This window comes from Bos taurus, chromosome 17 (genome assembly GCF_002263795.3).
Source record: "Bos taurus isolate L1 Dominette 01449 registration number 42190680 breed Hereford chromosome 17, ARS-UCD2.0, whole genome shotgun sequence".
NCBI lineage: Eukaryota > Metazoa > Chordata > Mammalia > Artiodactyla > Bovidae > Bos > Bos taurus.
The window spans coordinates 16,561,520-16,580,722 of NC_037344.1; positions in this window are offsets into that span (position 1 = coordinate 16,561,520).

The window sequence follows — 19,203 nt, forward strand, 5'->3', positions numbered from 1 at the left end:
GTATCCGTCTATCCTCAAGAGTCAGGAGGGAAGTGATTGGATTTCATAAAATAACTGAAGGACTGATGCCCCCTCAGTTCTTTAAAGCATCACATTTTTTAGTTAGGCTAATGGGTGTGTGTGTGCTCAGTCAAGTCCGACTCCATGACCCCATGGACTGTGGCTCACCAGGCTTCTCTGTCCATGGAATTTTCCAATAAATGATCCTTAACAAATGGCTTGTGTCTTTTGGAAAAGTCTTAGAGCATCCATAACCATCTAGCAAATTATTTCTTCTTTTTTCACTTTATCACACCCTATTATCCACTGATCCAATTTATTATAAGGGAATCTCCAAGTACACTGACCTGTTAGGTTTGAGAAGAGAAGTAGGGTTTTGAAGTATCTAATGCCTGTATAGTCTTTTATTGTTTGCTAAGATTTTCACATTCATTATGATATTTAATACACATAGAAACAATTTATTGTAAAGTAGATGTTATCCCCATTTTACAAATAAGAATGCTGAAATTGTATCAGTCATGACAAATGATACCTATTTGAAATTGAATTCAGCATCTTTCTTTCCAAACTGATGCTCTGTTATTGGTGTCTTAACTCAGTGAACTCAGGGCACTGATCTGCTTAAGCCAGAAATTTGTGAGTGAACCCAGATGCTCTCCTATCCATCAATAATCATTAAACCTTTGTAATATGACTTCCAAGTTATCTGTCAGGATCATTCTTTCAGTAAATCCAGATCATCTATTTCTGGAAGGATGTCTGAAGACACTCTAATACAGAACACTCTGGATTCTGGATAAAACAAAAGAAAACACATTAAAAGAAAACTTTCTCCAGGGCACGATTAAACTGAAAGTAATAGAAGTTCAAGGATTCTGGGAGGAATGAGAGGGTGGGAATCCAGACAGTAAGCAAGCCCCAGTGCTGACATTAGGCTGGGCCCATCTGAAAACCTGAGTGACCTAGAACTCAGAACTTAGACTCTGGTGAATAACATGCGCCCTGGAGACAAGAGCCCTGTGGCCAAGAAGAGTGGGATATTGGGTAACATTGTTGCATAAAGCTGGGAGGAGACCCTACTAAAAAAAACAAAGTTAAAAAAAATCTTGCCACTTATACATGTCACATTGCACTTGAAAATATGTGTTATTTTCAAATATCTTTTGATGTTGATTTCTAACATAATTCCACAGTGATAAGAGAACAGATTCTGTAGGATTTCAATACTTTTAGACCATGAAATTTTTGCACCTTGTTTTATGGCCCTGGATATGTTCCAGTGTCTCCTAGTTTATAGTCTATGGGAACTGGACTAGAATTTGTATTCTGTTGTGTGAAAATTGTATAAATCTTAATCATGCTGAATTGCTTCATGGTGCTTTTCAGGTCTACTGTACCCTTCAACTTTTCTTTATATTCATTCTATTAATTTTTGAGAGTTTGATATTGAAACTCCAAGTAAAATCTTAATTTATCTACTTAAAAAAGAATTACTATATATAATGGAACAATATGTAACTTTGTTCTATAGTTTTCCTGACTCCTGTTAAGTGTGTTATCATACTTTCATAATTTAAAAAAAAAAAATCTTGCCACCTAGAGGAAGATGGGAGGCCTAATTCCCTGTGTCACCTCTGTCTCTTAGTAGAGTGGGAAGAAATAAAAATTAAAAGCACCACAAGAGAATTCCTAAACAGAAGCCTACCTCCCAGTAATAGTTAGTTTGATTTTAAGGCTTCCTTCACTGTTTTTCCAGTGAAATAAGAGTAGCAAATAGGAGCAAGCATTTGCACTTCATAACATTTCTAAAGTTCAACATCTCTGGTCGGAGATTACTAAACCCCTTCCCCATGAGGTTCACTGGGACAATTAGGTATGTGCTGTATATGGAGACTTAGCACAATTGCCTGCACAAAGGAGAAAATTAGTGCAGAGTTCTTTCTTCCTTGGCTTCCTTGCTATGGTTCAGCACCTTCTTATCCATTAGTCCCATCCCCTGCTCCTTGAGACCTCAGGCCTCCAGGGTCTTCAGTGGATCCTTCAGGGTTTTCAGTGAGGTACTGTCTTTATAGCACTGAGGACTCTGGGAACACTGACGGGAGATATTTAAATCATATTGGATGGTTACAGGTTATCATGTGTAGGCTCAGCTCAAAATCAACTAGTCAGTTCGGTTCAGTTCAGTCGCTCAGTCATGTCCAACTCTTTGTGACCCCATGGACTGCAGCATGCCAGGCTTCCCTGTCCATCACCAACTCCCGGAGCTTACACTAACTCATGTCCATAAATCAACTAAGCATGCTCTTTTTTCAAGTTTCCTCTCTGATTAAATTCTCCTCTTTGCTTTAGAAATAATCATCATCACCACTCTGCCTGAGTGTGGAGCTTCCAATGAAATGAGTTTTTAAAAAATTAATTAAAATATTGACAGTAGAGATCATATAGCCAAGTCAAACGGCCCTATCTATCAAAACTGAAAAGTTAATTACTGTTAATTTTGAACATAGAATGTGATCTTTATCCAATATATATCCATCTGCATGGCAATAGTTACCAGATGTCCAAAAAAATTAAGGTATACTAAAATAAATGAAAATAGCTAAAGGGATAGTTGATTCTATTACTTTTCTACTTGGGGACTAGTGGGAAAACAATGCATAGATAACTTTCAATGCCTTTAAAACAGACTCAGTATAATAAAAGTTGAAGTACATTAATGGTTGCACTTGGAGGAAATAACCAGGCATGATTATAAATGGAATCAGATAATTTTCTAACTAGAAGTGTAAAATGTGGAAATCAAGATACATATCTAATATCAGATAATAGCTATTGACTCAAATTATAGATTCATTTCTTTTTGAATAGGATCAAATTATACCTTCAATAAAAATTTCTTGAAATAACAAGCCTAGATGTATTTCATCTCCAGCTGTTTCCATAATTAACCATGATAAAACAAAACACTTTAAATTACCAAACATAAAATAAATGGGATTTGTGACTGTGATTTTTCCTAAAGACTGCTACTTAAATATGTTAAGACAACAATTAAAAGTTACATCAAAATCAGATATGAAATATATCAGTAGGGAACTGCTTTCAGTATATGTAACTGAAGATCCAAATAATAGTGAATAAAACAAGATAGTTTGTTTCTCTCTATGTTACAGGCAGTCCAGAATGGGTACAAAAATTTACTGCCAAAGTCTTTGGAGTTCTTTTGGCCAAGCTCTCAAAGAACCTTTTAGATAGGAAAATTGAGGAAGGGAGAAAAGCAAAAGGACCTACAAGGTTGAGTTAACTTCTGTCAATGGCTTTCCTGAAACACAATCAGTGACTCTGGATTCTGATAATTGACCAGAATTGAATAACATGAGCAAGCCTGGTTGCCATTAAGATTGGCAAATACAGTTTTTCAGCTGGACACATTGAAACCCTGAATAAAATTGAGGTCTGTTATTAAAGGAGAAATGGATAGGATATTAAGTAGGAAACCAGCAGTTTCAGCCACATCTTGATTTTTTATATTCCACAAGACAGGAAATTTGAAAGCATTAGGGTAGATTGAAAAGACAATGTGGGTCAAAATGGGAAACAGTGTTCTTTAAAAATCTCTTCCAGTACAAAACAACTAGATCCCGCATGCAACTTAATTTTTAGTGCATTGCTGAGTTCACAGGAAATAAGGAAAACCTCTAACACCACCACCTCCCTTCCCTGGAATCGCAATCAGCATGTTAAAAAGTAAGCTAAAATGAAAGGGATGTTTGTCTGAGGGCCAGAACCAACATTAGCAGGTCACACCTGAGACTAAGCCTCTTGCCAGCAATCAGCTCAAGGAGCTCAATCAGAAGCTCAGGTTTTAACCTGGGTCCTTGAAGACAGCAAATGTGGCTCTAGGTCGGTGGTTTCCTGGACTTCAACAAGAAACAAATGTAAATACTTGCTGGAGGAAAGAATTGCCAACATAGGTCTCCAGGTTGTCCAAAGCATGGATTAAAATCAACTAAGCATGAGATAGCAATAGAAGATGAACAAATACCCACAGAGGTGGTCTAAATACTAAAAAAAAAAAAAAAAAAAAAAAATCTACAAGAGCTTATTTAACTTATATGCAGAGTACATCATGAGAAACGCTGGGCTGGATGAAGCACAGGCTGGAATCAAGATTGCCGGGAGAAATATCAATAACCTCAGACATTCAGATGACACCACCCTTGTGGCAGAAAGTGAAGAAGAACTAAAGAGCCTCTTGATGAAAGTGAAAGAGGAGAGTGAAAAAGTTGGCTTAAAATTCAACATTCAGAAAACTAAGATCATGGCATCTGGTCCCATCACTTCATGGCAAATAGATGGGGAAACAGTGGAAACAGTGGCTGACTTTATTTTGGGGGGCTCCAAAATCACTGCAGATGGTGATTGCAGCCATGAAATTAAAAGACACTTACTCCTTGGAAGGAAAGTTATGACCAACCGAGACAGCATATTAAAAAGCAGAGACATTACTTTATCAACAAAGGTCCATCTAGTCAAGGCTGTGGTTTTTCCAGTAGTCATGTATGGATGTGAGAGTTGAACTATAAAGAAGGCTAAATGCAGAAGAACTGATGCTTTTGAACTGTGGTGTTGGAGAAGACTCTTGAGAATCCCTTGGACTGCAAGGAGATCCAACCAGTCCATTCTAAAGGAGACTAGTCCTGGGTGTTCATTGGAGGGACTGATGTTGAAGCTGAAACTCCAATACTTTGGCCACCTGATGCAAAGAGCTGACTCATTGGAAAAGACCCTGATGTTGGGAAACATTGAGGGCAGGAGGAAAAGGGGACGACAGAGGATGAGATGGTTGGATGGCATCACTGACTCAGTGGACATGAGTTTGGGTAAACTCCGGGAGTTGGTGATGGACAGTGAGGCCTGGCGTGCTGTGGTTCACGGGGTCGTAGAGAGTCAGACACGACTGAGTGAACTGACAAGAGTGATTCATCACATTAACAGCTTAAAGAGAAAAAGAATATTGTCATCTCACTAGCTGCAGAAAAACATTATCACTCATTTGTGATTCTAAACCTGCCCATGCAACATATAAATTCTCTTATCATTTCTAATCATGTTTCCTTGAATAATTTTGGCTTTTCTAAGTAGACAATGATTTCATCTGTGATTGATGATTTTTTTCTTCTTACCTTTCCTCTTATATCTTTTATTTTCTATTCTTCCCTTAATGAGCTAGGTAAGACTTCAAATATAATGTTGACTAGAAGCCAAGATAGAGAGCATCTCTGTCTGGTTTCTGATTTTAAAAAGAATGCTTTTATCAGATTGTCATTTAAAAGATGTTTGCAATTACAGGTTTTAATAGATACCTTTTTTTTTTTTTTGGCAGTGGTGGGGAGCGGGGTGGGTATGTGTGTGTAGATTAAGAATGTTCTTATTACTAAGAGATTTGGTTTTAACCATGAATCAGTGATGAAACTATGAACTCTTAAAAATTAAATTTTTAAAGAAAAGCAACCTAGCAGAAAAATGAGCTTAAAATATAAACAGGCAATTCGTAGACATGAAACACAAATTGTGACTAAAACATAAGAAGTTATTTTTAACTTCATTAATAATCAGATAATTTCACATCTCATCACATCCTCTAGACAAACTTTTGCACAAAGATACTGGGAAATGTACACAAGAAGATTCATAGTAGCATAACAGCAAAATACTGCAAACCAGCCCTGATGTTCACCAGCAGGAGAAAGGATTAATAAATTGTTACCTATTCACCCATTGCAATATTATACGGTAGTGAAAATGAATGGACTAAAACCATATGCAGAATTGGTTAAATTTCAGAGATGGAATATTTACATACATTACATATGTTGTTTTGCATATAGTATTAAGTATTTTAAATTATAAGTGGTATTAGTAGTAGTGTAGTGTTTAGTCTCTCAGTGGTGTCTGACCCTATGACCCCATGGACTGTAGCCCACCAGGCTCCTCTGTCCACAGGGATTCTCCAGGCAAGAATACTGGAGTGGGTTGCCATGCCCTCCTCCTCTTCCCAAACCAGGGGTCGAACCCAGGTCTCCTGCATTGCAGGCGGATTCTTTACCGGCTGAGTCACCAGGGAAGCCCATGAGTGGTGTTAGAAGGGGTGAGTTGCCACGGACCCTCTGGTGCACATTCTTGCAAGTCTGCCGAGAATGCAAAACCCTTTATCAATGTCGTTTCTCAGGGTTATATTTGTAGTGAATTACCTTGAAGATTGAGGTAACATGTTTTATAGGACAAAGAGTAGGCTTGCTTCCATTTGCTAAAAAAAAAAAAGGGGGGCAGAATATTCCTGAAGCTCAGTGTTCTTTGGCTATGACACAAACCTACTGTGTGCATAGCAGCCTCTTGGCCCCTCCGCATCACTTCTATGAAGTTTGACAATCAGGGGGGCCAATATGACCATCTGACAGCCTGGCCACTGCTGTGACATGAGGACTAAAGTCCGTTGTCCCTGATCCAAGAGTCTCCTGTCTTCTGCCAACGTCCATACACGGTAACAGACTAACTTGTTAGCCTCTGCTGCTGCTGCTGCTAAGTCGCTTCAGTCGTGTCCGACTCTGTGCGACCCCATAGAGGGCAGCCCATCAGGCTCCCCCGTCCCTGGGATTCTCCAGGCAAGAACACTGGAGTGGGCTGCCATTTCCTTCTCCAATGCATGAAAGTGAAAAGTGAAAGTGAAGTCGCACAGTCGTGTCCAACTCTTAGTGACCCCATGGACTGCAGCCTACCAGGCTCCTCCATCCATGAGATTTTCCAGGCAAGAGTCCTGGAGTGGGGTGCCATCACCTTCTCCGTGTTATCCTCTAAGTTAGGTAAAAACCTAGACATTTCCTAGACCTTGACAGAAAGTTGGGAGACTAGAAAGACTCCATAAGCCCTTGAGCCTGTTTACCGCCTAACCAGCCAACTTGTTTTGGACTATCACACAATCTCTATAGACTTTTTCCATTCCTTTTATGTAAAAGGAGAAAATGGAACTAGTTTTTAGTATTCCATGATGTCATATTGTGTGAGTGCAGAAAAAGACATCTAGAGATGTAGAGTGGAGGTACTCATCTGGATACAATGGAGCTTTTTCCATTTCATTTTGTGTCTGAATCTTTGTCACTGAATACTTTGGTGGATGGTGATTTTTTCCTCTTCCTGCTTCATTTTTCTTCATCTTTCTACATGTGGGTATTGATGCAATGGCAACAATGATGTACAGCCATGTGCCAGCCACTCAGGGCTGTTTTCCTTCTGTTCTTGTCTCTGTATTGCACGAGATGGAAGCCTAGTTTCTGGGTTAGATTCCACCAGTTACGTGAGGTTCAGAAAGCAGGACAGAGGCAGAAGCCATTATTATTCCTCCTGCAGAGCAAGGCAAGCATTCACTTTAGCAAGCAGTAGACATGAAGCTTTGCCAACTGCTCCCAGTCATTCTGAGAACAACTCATTTTGGTACCACAGATAACTGAGATCAGCAGCAGTGGTTACTTGTAGTTCTTTCAATTTCCATGTTTCATGAGAGGTGGTTTTGCTCACTTTTGTTTCTTCAACCCTTGTTTTTGTTATTGTTTTTTAAAGTGCTTAATGTCTTATATTATATCCTTCCTACTCAAAATACCTGCAATGGTTTCTTTTTTACTGACTGAAACTTGTCTGACAAAAAAATTGGTAAATTTTGAGGAAAAGCTACTCTAAATTGATTTTCTATAAATTGCTTTGGGTAGTATACTCATTTTCACTATATTGATTCTTCCAATCCATGAACATGGTGTATTTCTCCATCTATTAGTGTCCTCTTTGATTTCTTTCACCAGTGTTTTATAGTTTTCTATATATAGGTCTTTAGTTTCTTTAGGTAGATATATTCCTAAGTATTTTATTCTTAGCAATAGCAATCCCTATCAAGCTACCAACAGTATTCTTCACAGAGCTAGAACAAATAATTTCACAATTTGTAAAAATAAATAAATAAATTGATTTTCCTTTCTCCCTAATCACTGTCAAAACTTTAACAGTAAAAGTAGAAGTAAAGATTCTATTAGAATTTGTAGCTACATCTCTAAGTTTTCTATTGCTTCTGTAACATTTCCACAAACTTAGTGACTTAATATAACATTGGAAGGGTTTGTTTTTGTTGTTGTTATTTTTATTAAAGTGTTAGTCACTCACTTTTGTTCAAATCTTCGCGACACCATGGACTGTAACCTCAGGAATTCTCCAAGCAAGAATACTGGAGGGGGTTGCCATTCCCTTCTCCAGGGGATCTTCCTGACCCAGGGACTGAACCCAGGTCTCCTGCATTGCTGACAGATTCTTTACTGCCTGAGCCATTATCGATTTAGTTCAGTTCAGTGGCTCAATCATGTCCGACTCTTTGTAACCCCAAAGGCTGCAGCACGCCAGGCTTCCCTGTCCATCACCAACTCCTGGAGCTTGCTCAAACTCACGTCCAGCGAGTCGGTGATGCCATACAACCATCTCATCCTCTTTCGTCCCCTTCTCCTCCCGCCTTCAATCTTTCCCACCATCAAGGTCTTTTTCAATGAGTCAGTTCTTCGCATCAGGTGGCCAAAGTATTGGAGTTTCAGCTTCAACATCAGTCCTTCCAGTGAAGATACAGGACTGATTTCCTTTAGGATTGACTAGTTTAATCTCCTTGCAGTCCAAGAGACTCAAGGGTTTTCTCCAACATCACAGTTCAAAAGCTTCAATTCTTCAGTGCTCAGCTTTCTTTATAGTCCAACTCTCACATCCATACATGACTACTGGAAAAATCATAGCTTTGACTAGACAGACATTTGTCGGCAAAGGAATGTCTCTGCTTTTCCATATGCTGTCTAGGTTGGTCATAGCTTTTCTTCCAAGGAGCAAGCATCTTTTAATTTCTTGACTGCAGTCACCATCTGCAGTGATTTTGGAGCCCAAGAAAATAAAGTCTGTCACTGTTTCCATTATTTCCCCATCTATTTGCCATGAAGTGATGGGATTGGCCTGAGCCATTATAGTTAACATTTATTTTATTTATCTATCTATTTTTGGCTGCACTGGGTCTTTGTTCTGGTGCATGGACTTTCTCTTTTTGCAATGTGCAGGTTTCTCATTGCAGTGGCTTCTCTTGTTTTGGAGCAGAGCTCTAGGGCGAGCGGGCTTCAGTAGTTGTGGTGTGGGGGCTTAGTTGCCCCACAGCATGTGGCATCTTAGTTCCCAGACCAGGAATCGAACTCGTGTCCCCTGCATTGACAGGCAGATTCTTACCACTGGACCACCAAGGAAGTCCCTGTTATTGTTTTTTATTCTTACAACGTCTGTAGGTCAGAAGTCTGGGTAGGCTTAAACGGGTATTTGTGTAGGGTTTCTCAAGGCCAAAATGAGTGTGTCATGAGGGCTGCATTCATTGGTCTAGAGTGTGACTCACAGCTAACTCAGCTTGTCGGTTCAGTTCAGGTCCATATGGTTGGAGGACTGAGATCCTTGTGTATTTTATGGCCATCCCCCTGCACTGGTCTCTACTGTTAGAAGCTGCCCACATTTGTGCTCATATTTTCCATGTGGCCTCCTCCAATAGCCAACTTGCATGCAGGGTTGTCACTAACTTCTGCTGCTGCCTCTCTTTGACTCCAGCCAGAGCAGGTTCTCTGCTGTGCCTATTCAGATTGATGCTGTTATTTAGTCACTAAGTTGTTTCTGACTCTTTTGCAACCCCATGGATTATATAGCCCACCGGGCTCTTCTGTTCATGGGATGTCCCAGGCAAGAATACTGGAGTGGGTTGCCATTTTCTTCTCCAGGGGATCTTCCTGACCCAGGGATTGAACCCCTGTCTCCTGCACTAGCAGGCAGACTCTTTACTACTAGGCCACCAGGGAAGCCTGCCTACCCAGAAAATCTGAGATAATTTATCTTTAAGTATACCTGCAAAGTCTCTTATGCCAGGTCATATAACATATTCATAGGTTCTGAGGATTAGAGCATGGTCACCGCTGTAAGGGGAGGGAAGGATTTTGTCTACCACCTAAGCATTTAAATGTTATGTCTTCTTCATCTGACAGCCTCACTTGAATGCTTATGATCTGCTTTGACTGTGGGAATCATCTTTAAACCCCAAAAGTTGGTTTTTGGACTTTACTTTAAGTAGGAGTAAGAGTGGGAGAGACAGAAAGGCATTGCCAGTGCTTGATTTTCAGAAAGCAATGATAACAAAGCCAACTCAAGGTGACTTGGGAGAAAGGGCAGGTGTTCCAGGAGTGGTCATGCATGGACTTGGAAACAGAGTGCATCATCTTATAAAGGTATTGCCTCAGTGATTTTGTTTTTAAAAATCAAGATGTAAAAGCCATTTCTTCCCTTCTTCAGCAATTGTGCATAGTAATTATTTTTAATTGAACAACTTCCTGTCCCCCGCCCACACCCCCTCACACATAAGCAACCAAAACTGGGAAGCATAGCAATTTCTTAGAATAAGTTTTTGCCAAAAGCCTGATCTAAGGTGGATGGGGAATTTAGGATTGATCCTGGGAACCCAGAAATTAAGAGGTTACTCTGTGAGATGTAAAGACATCATCAATTCTCTTGTCACATAAACAAAACGTGTATCTAGTTTTATTGTGAGATGAGATATGTTCTTGCTATTTGTCTCCGAAGAAGAATGTTTCTTCTCATTATGGATACCCCCTCACACACAAATCCTGAAACATATTTGTGCTTCAATGTGGAACAAAAATATTCATTAGAGGAATGACAACCTTTTGCCCTGCCTCTCTAAATCCATCGTCTATCTCAATAATAGAAACTATTTTTCCTCTCTAGTTTTGCCCTCCCAGACCCAATTCTCGGTCTTTTTGTTTCCTTTATTATCTATGAAGCATAATCCAGAAAGGAAAAAGTGAAAAGCACAGAGATAAATAATAGCTTGGAATTTATCCCTTATATATATAATGAATAAATGTATAATACAATGAAAAAGAATCTTCTGTTTTATCACCTCAAATCCTTAGGTTTCTGGGCATTTTAGAAAAAAATGGGATATAAAGAATATTTTACAGGCATTGTATGTGAATAGCCTATATATATACCAGCAGCTTAGGGTATGACAGGAACTACAGAAATTCAAAATGATTTCTTAATGCTTAAGATTTATACTCTCAAATAAATGCCATGAATTTCAATTCCACTTAGTGGTTTAAAAAATTACATCAAATCTAGCTTTCTGTTAAAATTCTAGTCTTGTAGCAAATGACCTTAAAAACATGTCAATATTTATTTGATGTAGGATAATTTTAAGAATGTTTATCCCAAATGGGTTAACTATGTTCAGGAAAGGCCTCAGGGTATGCATTTATAGGAATATATCAGATGGCCTTGCCAACATTCTACACTTTAAAATACCCCTGAGTTTCACTTATATGAAAAAAGGTCATTTAAAATAATAAATAGTCTGAGCTTATGGTCATGCTGAGATTAGAACATTCATATCTCTCACCCTAAGAACACTTATTACTATTCTACCAAAGACCAAGGACCAACTCAGCAAATGTAAAATGTGCAATAGAGCATAATCATAATCTTTATATTACAATTTATAGGTTATTGAGAAATTTACCCTAACTACCTTATTTGAGCAAAATGTGTGTCAGGTTGTCACTGTGAGTCCCAAGAGCTCTTGCCAGTTCTGCCACTGACAGAAACCTCAGTTTATCTCCTTTAAAATCTTTCTTCACCCTCAGGGAAAGATCAACTTAAATAGCTCATGTGGGCTTCCCAAGCGGCACTAGTGGTAAACAACCCACCTGCCAAGTCAGGAGACATAAGAGACGCAGGTTCGATCCCTGGGTTTGGAAAATCCCCAGGAGGAGGCCATGGCAACCCGCTCCAGTATTCTTGCCTGGAGAATCCCATGGATGGAAGAGCCTGGAGGGCTACAGTCCATAGGATCACAAAGAGTCTGACACAACTGAAGCGACTTAGCATACATGCATGTTCAGAGACCAGGGAGAAGGAGATGAGATGAAAAATACTTGTACTTATTAAGTACACTCGGTACTAAACGTTCGGTACTAGAGATGCAAAGGTGAGTAGATGAATTTCATCTTTGTCTGAAAACCTCAGAGTCAATGAAAGCATTTTAAACAAGGTGAGTGGATCATTGTAATTAGTTTTTGCAGTTTTCTGAGTGCGGCAGTAAGAATGCCTCCCTTTCAATCCTCACACCCAGTAGATCGTCAGTTATCCGTAATAGCTCCTACATGTCTCCCTTTTCCATTCTCCCTGCCCCTGAACAAGCTTGCATATTTCACCTATTCTCACATGAAAGATACTGGGAACCTGTTTCTAACTCCATCTGCCTGCATCCCTCCTCTAGCTGCAGCAACACTGGTATTTCCAAATTGCAGTCTGCTCGTATTGCTTCTCCATTTGAAGTAGTTCTCAGATTTCGTAGAGTCCAAATTCTTTGACAAACCAGGATACTTCATGGCCTGAAGCCACTGGTCTTGGTCCACAGTGAACTGCTAGAAGTTCCTGACCCTTCACACTTAATACTGTGTCTCCTTGGTCTGGAGATCTTATCTCCCTCACTCTCCCCTGCCCTCCTGCTGAGCCCTATTCATCCTTCCAAAATTCTTAACAGAAATGTTATTCCTCTGAGAAGGTCTAGAGAAGAACCGTTTTTCTTTTTTTTTTTCTTCTTCTCTGTTCTTGGGAGAGTATATTTCTGTTACTCTCAACTCACAGTTAGAGGCTAAGCAGACCTGAGCTGATTTGTGGTGGTGCTGGTGCTGCTGGTACTGGTTGCGGTGGTGGGGTTACTGGGAGTTTTGGTGGTGGTGGACCCACACCTGTCCTTTTTGATGAGCCTTTTCTCTCTCCACCTCAGAAAGTAGCAGCACTCTGGGCAAAAGGAGAAGCCAAACCAAACAAGATCCCCCTTGAAGGTGCTCCCAAGCTGGTTTGCAAAAATGCAAAAACAAGACCCTGAAAGTGTCAGGAGGGACGAGAAGTGCCTTCAGTTCTCTAGTAAATCAGATAGGGTGATCCTTGTCTACTCAAAGACTGGAGTGGGAAGAAAATGGTGACGAAGACATAATTAGTTCTCAGTCAGTTACCCAGAATGATTAGAGGCCACACTTTTCATTATAATCACATATTTTTGTACTATGATCCCATATATCTTTATCTATATCTGTATCTATCTATAGGCAGCTTCATCAGTGGCTCAGTTGTAAAGAATCCACTTTCAGTGGATTCTCCACCTTCAGCAGGAGACACTAGAGATACTGGTTTGATCTCTGCGTCAGTGGGATCATCTGGAGGAGAAAATGGCCACTCCAGTATTCCTGTCAGGAAAATCCCATGGATAGAGAGACCTGGCAGGCTACAGTCCAAAGGGTTGCAAAGAGTCTAACATAACTGAGCAACTGAGCATGCAAACATCTACAGTAGATATATATATATCAGTTCAGTTCAGTTGCTCAGTCGTGTCCGGCTCTTTGTGACCCCATGGACTGCAGCACACCAAGCCTCCCTGTCCATCGCCAACTCCCAGAGGTAATTCAAACTCATGTCCATTGAGTCAGTGATGCCATCCAATTGTCTCATCCTCTGTCATCCCCTTCTCCTCCCACCTTCAATCTTTCCCAGCATCAGGGTCTTTTCAAATGAATCAGTTCTTTGCATCAGGTGGCCAAAGTATTGGAGTTTTAGCTTCAGCATCAGTCCTTCCAGTGAATATTCAGGACTGGTTTCCTTTAAGATGAGCTGGTTGGATCTCCTTGCAGTCCAAGGGACTCTCAGGAGTCTTCAACACCACAGTTCAAAAGCATCAATGTTTCAGCACTCAACTTTATGGTCCAACTCTCTCATCCGTACATGACTACTGGAAAAACCATAGCTTTGACTAGATGGACCTCTGTTGGCAAAGTAATGTCTCTGCTTTTTCATATGCTGTCTAGGTTGGTCATAACTTTTCTTCCAAGGAGCAAGCATCTTTTAATTTCATGGCTGCAATCACCACCTGCAGTGATTTTGGAGCCCCAAAAAACAAAGTTGGCCACTGTTTCTGCTGTTTTGCCATCTATTTGCCATGAAGTGATGGGACCAGATGCCATGATCTTAGTTTTCTGAATGTTGAGTTTTAAGCCAACTTTTTTACTCTCTTTCACTTTCATCAAGAGGTTCTTTAATTCTTCTTTGCTTTCTGCCATAAGGGTGGTGTCACCTGCATATCTGAGGTTATATATATATATATATATATTTACTGTTGAAGATAGATCCAACTGTGTGGTCATATCATCAAAATGTATATTAGGAAACAAAATTGGAAATAAATCTTTTGGCATTTCCAAAGAGACCATGAATTTTATTTTAAAAATGTCTTAAATAAGCATACTTTGTTTTAGGATTTATTGCCACTGTTTTCTCCACATCCAGCATTCCATTGTATGGATTAGCCTGCAGTGGCAGAGTAAAATACTACTGTTTGTTAATTTGGCAGTGATTTGATCCCTAAAGACTTCCAAAATTATTTTTTGTCACTCTATATTTAATAACTTTCAGAGTCTTCTCTTAAGACAAATGCTAATGATAAAACATTTGACTGCAGACATTAAAATTTAATATGTTGTTATGAAGTAACAAGAATAATTTTCTTGTGTAATTCACAAATTGATTTTGAAAGCTTTTCTATAGAAAATTTCAGAAATCTTTTCAATATTTGCAGAATACTTTAAAGAAGAGTATAATTTCCTTCAAAAAACTAACTTGAAAAATAATAACTCTATATTAGTGAGATATTTTTAAGCAAAAGTCTTACTTTAAACTTACATCTAATAACCATGGATAAAAAATACCATGGTTAAAAATATCTTTAAGAATATGAAAGTGTTGGTCGCTCAGTCATGTCTGACTCTTTGCTACACCATAGACTATATCTCGCCAGGTTCCTCTGTCCATGGAATTCTCCAGGCAAGAATACTGGAGTGGGTTCCCATTTTCTTCTCCAGAGGATCTTCCCGACCCAGGGATCAAACCCTAGTCTCCTGCATTACAGGCAGATTCTTTACCATTTGAGCTACCTAGGAAGCATATTTATGAACAAAATACGAGGATTCTGACCAAATTCTGATTGTGTTTAAGACAAAAATGATTGACATTTTATTGGACTCTGGGCTATTAGATTTGCTGCCCAGGAAGTTTTCCTGTCTCTCTTCTTAAATAATAGAACTTACTGCCTGATTCAATTTGATCCAGGGGCTTAAATCCTCCAACAGCGAGACGGCACATGACCTCAAAAGGAACCATCCCTAAATTCCCTAGGATTCTGAGAGTGAAATGAAGAAACAAAAAATGATGATGATAATTCTTTCTACTGGAGTTTCTAAGATAAAGCTGTTGGTGACCATCTTCCAAAGTACAAGGGGGAAAAAATCTATTTGGGAGAGACAGAAAGAGGGAGAGAGGCTTGGTGAGATTTTCTGACTTAAAAAGTTCCAAAAAGGAAGTAACAGCAGGACTACATCCACTTTTTCACGTGGGAAATGGGGAAGTGGCATCTCCAGAGAAGAAATGAGGAAGGTGATCTAGTCAAATGTACTTGTAAACACTTGAAGACTGACCTTCAGGAAAACATGTAAATAATGTTTACTAGGAGGTGAATCTTTATCTACGTAACGTCTTTAGAAGGATTATGATCTATGTAGGATCACCTATCAAAACTGGAATATACAGATTTATGGCTCCCCAGAAAATCTCACGTAAGCTATGTGTAAGTAATGTAACCTCATGAGTTATTTACAGACCTCAGATATAATCCAGGCCAGAGGATATCCAAGTGTGATAACAAAAAATTGCATTTATTTTTATCTCCTTATTTACAGTTTTTTGTAAGAAACTGAAAAGGAAAAAAAAAAAAAAAACCTGCTTTTTTCATTCAAAAAAAATTATATACAGTAAAATTCATACTTTATGGCCTAAAGTTCTATGTTTGACAAAAACGTAGTTTATATTTACCACCACAATCATACTAAAATATTGATGATTAAACTGCAAAAAAGGAGGAAACACTCAAAATCAAGAAAATATGTATCTAAAAGAAGATCCATCCAGTCAATCCTAAAGGAGATCAGTCCTGGGTGTTCATTGAAAGGTCTGATGTTGAAGCTGAAACTCTAATACTTTGCCCACCTGATGCAAAGAGCTGACTCATTTGAAAAGACCCTGATGCTGGGAAAGATTGAGGGCAGGAGGAGAAGGGGATGATAGAGGATGAGATGGTTGGATGGCATTACTGACGCAATGGACATGGGTTTGGGTGGGCTCTGGTAGTTGGTGATGGAAAGGGAGGCCTGGCGTGCTATGATTCATGGGGTCACAAAGAGTCAGACATGACTGAGCAACTGAACTGAACTGAACTGAAAAGTATAAAATTAAATTTGTTATAGAATGATTCAAAACAACATTGATAAATATTTGAAGTAAACTTTTGGCAAAATAAATGAAGATATTCAATATTGGGTTGCAATTGTGAATTCACTAATATTTTAAGATGAATAATTTTCAGTAAAATAAAAAATTTAGCATGGCATTTGTCTAGCAAACAAAAGCTACAATTCAGATAGAAGGAAATGACACCAAAGGGTGAAAGAAAAATCACTCTGGTTTTGGGACAAAACTTAATCTTGTTCTTTATATCAGCCACTGATCAAGAGGGTTCATGCTAATGTTTTAAAAACTAGATATCAATGAAATAAACTGCATCTTGAAACATACTGAAGATGATACAGCATCTTCTCATTGATCAGGAGCTTTGGGGTCAGTGACTAACTCTCTGGTCCTCCTCCTGTGAAGCAGATTCTGGGAGAAGGGGAGTAGAAAGAATCAACCACTTGGGCTGATTCAGGGAAAAGAAGAATCAGCATGAGAAACCAAAACAGATGCCAAAATGCATACCTTGGCATAGAGTCAAGGCCAACTACAGCTGCAATTCATCAACAGTTCCTTAATTCGAAGCCATGTGCAGTAGGATGGTGTAACACTTCGAAGAATTGTTCATTTTAGGAGTTGGAACCAAAATGCCAATTCTCTTTAACTTTGTATTCCTACTAACAGCCTTTCTAAGTTGAAAAGGAAGATTCTTGGCATCCAACACAAACCCGAAGAACAGAACTTGTGAAGGGCAGAACCCAGAGAAGCCCTGAGGATCTCGGTGGCAGGAACTGATGACTTCTAAAACAGATCGATCAGATCCAACAGTTCTTTGCACTTGCATCACTTTTCTCAAAGTCCTAAGAGGAGAAATCTAACTGGTCTAGTCTGAACTTTGTGCCTTCTCCAATTTTCTGTAGAAAGACTTGATCAACAATTTCATCACGTCTCCTCAAGTGGAAAAGATATAATTTCTCTAAAGTGGGCCAGAGTTTTTGTAGTGGAAGAAAGGATGAGAACACTGCAAGGTAAAAACCCCAGCCAGAGCCATCAGACCTCTTTATTTTGTATATATCAAATTAATTTCTATTTTGAGCTTCATTCCACCATATCAGTAGAAAACAGTTATTTCTTGGAGTTTCTCCATGCACAAGCATTTTGCTGCTATTCCCATTTTTCTACATCACCAAAGCCCGGATTCTGGTCTGCTGTCTTCATAGATCACTTGGAGAATCCTGTAATTTTTGTCCACATGTCTGCTTTCTGCCAGCTCTTTGTCACTTTCAACCCGGGTTTTGCATATGGAAATCATTAATGAGGTGCCTGGGATTCCAACTTCCCAACGTTCTGTGCAGCCAGTCCTCCTGGAGTCACGGTTAATGCTGGCATTTTTGTCAGGAGGAACGTTCGGGTCTCTTTTTTTTTTTTTCAGGTCTCTTTTCTTGATAAAACCTTAAGACTGCAAACGCTGTTGCAATCCAACAGAACCTTTGCAAAAACTGCAGGAAATCTTTCTCCCCTGGGTTTCTTCCAAATCATTTCACCCACACACATTCACTTCGCCTTTCTAGCAACTTTACAAGCCCTCTAATTATCCTGAGGGCTTAGATTTTGAGTAAAGAAAGTCAAGAGGTGCAGGTTACTAGTGCTTTCCATTCTAACCAGACTCCCAACCCTGCCCCCACCTCCAACAGCCACTGAAAAAAGCTGAGCTGAGTCTAGGTTAAGCTTGGATGGAGGCAGTAGAGGGAGGGAGAGAGAAAGATAGGGACGTTGTTAAAGAAAAGATGTGGGGAGAAAGCCACAAAAATTATTATCTGAAAAGATGATGATCTAATCACACCAAGATCAAGGATTAGCACTTCTGGCAGATAGAAAATGACCTGGCAGCATTCCAAGGATGGAGCTCAGAGGTCTTGCACAGCCTTTAAGTAATCCCAGCTCAGGCTCATAAGGGCAAACTGGGTTCATTTAAAAGGGCAGACACTACATCAGAAGGCCCAGGAGAGAATTAAGGCTTTTTCCTGGTAGCCTGTGAAGGAAGCTCTTCTCTTTTCATTTTCATGAGGGGTTTATGTGCGTGTGAAGATGTGTGTGTGTGTGTGTGTGTGTGTGTGCGTGCGCACGCATCCATGTGTCGGGAAAAGGGGTGTGTAGGGGGAAGGGATAGAAAAGTGCTTATTGCTCCTATATTTTGTATCTCCTTTTTGAGTATGTGTGCTTATCTTACAGAATGTTGGGTTGGCCAAAAATTTCATTCAGGTTTTTCGTAAGCTGTTAGATTTTTCAGTTAACTTTCTGTCAGCATCTGCCACATTAGAAGTGTGTCATTTAGAGTGTGCAATATGTGCATTTCAAATGGTACATCCTGTGAGTAATCAAGTTTTGTAAAGCCATGTGCTTATGGGAATTGGGATGGCAGTGCTTCATTGCTTTTTACGGTCTACACAGATGTAGCCATTCTTCCGCAGCGGCCATTCTAATTTATCTAAGAACAAATTCAGAATGAGATAATCCTCCTGACCACGTAAAGAGGAAGTAAAACACTACTGGGTAATTGGATGACCAGCTTGCATTTGTCTACAAAGATCCCCTGGAGAAGGGATAGCAACCCACTCCAGTATTCATGGGCTTCCCTCATGGCTCAGATGGTAAAGAATCCGCCTGCAATGTGGGAGACCTGGGTTCAATCCCTGGGTTGGGAAGATGCCCTCGAGGAGGGCATGGCAACCCACTCCAGTATTC